This window comes from Sinocyclocheilus grahami, unplaced genomic scaffold (assembly GCF_001515645.1).
Source record: "Sinocyclocheilus grahami isolate Dianchi unplaced genomic scaffold, SAMN03320097.WGS_v1.1 scaffold935.1, whole genome shotgun sequence".
Lineage (NCBI taxonomy): Eukaryota > Metazoa > Chordata > Actinopteri > Cypriniformes > Cyprinidae > Sinocyclocheilus > Sinocyclocheilus grahami.
Window position 1 is genome coordinate 488,313 of NW_015506114.1, and position 850 is coordinate 489,162.

Consider the following 850-nt stretch of genomic DNA (forward strand, 5'->3'; position numbering starts at 1 on the left):
ATGCAAACCAGTGTTATTGAAACAGTTATGAGAACGAGCTTTATTTTGTTTAGAGGGGAGAAAAGTGCTCCATAGACCCTTTGTATTTCCGGTGCGAGTGTAAAGCATTCAAGTGAGTGTTGTTCACTTTTATTGATTGTCAAAGTGTTTATCAGTGTTTCATTGGAACGAGTGTAATGGTATTATTGTTCTAACATCATGTGTTCCAAATGTTAAGGAAAAGGTTTGCATTTTGTCCCTTTACCATCTGCAGAGGGAAATCGAGTCTGCATTGGCCGTGTTAACGTGTACATGTGCTAGAGTGGTGATGAGCTGTAAGTTTGAATAATCAAATTCATTTTCGAAGTCCTATGAGTATTCATTTACTAATGTAAGGTTGACTGAGTGTTAAATTGTGCAATAGTGTTTGTAATGTATTAAGGATACCCAAAAATGCAACTTCTAATTTCCCTTTTCATGTACTTTTTGTGTAATTTGAGTAGCCTTATTTGGTTTGACAACTTTGATTTGTTGATGGCTGTTACACTTATGCGTCTATTTGTTTTCCAGCATGAAAGGCTACTACCGTTGTCTATGTTAGCTGGTTATTGTGAATGTGGGGAAAAAGAGGCACACTCATTTTGTTGTGAGATCAAACTTTATTGTTCTCAATGGCCGTATTTAAGTTGTAATCTTTCTGTCCCGATCCCCCAAAATTTGCATACTTAATGCTGCGCTGTTCCAAGTGCAGTCTGGAATAAAAGGCCCATTTAAATTTTTCATCCTGTGTCCGGTGTCACAAATTCATATATATATCACATCACATCACATATATATTGAAGTGAAAAATGCAATTAGACATTTGGGGTAA

At 36.2% G+C, this 850-nt stretch overlaps 1 long non-coding RNA gene across 1 annotated transcript; it reads left to right on the plus strand.

The window, feature by feature from the left end:
* Positions 1-54: 54 nt before the first annotated feature.
* LOC107564449 (uncharacterized) lies at positions 55-741 on the plus strand. The gene is made up of 3 exons (XR_001606231.1): positions 55-112; positions 254-314; positions 550-741. It is a non-coding gene; the product is annotated as an uncharacterized lncRNA (long non-coding RNA).
* Positions 742-850: the final 109 nt, after the last annotated feature.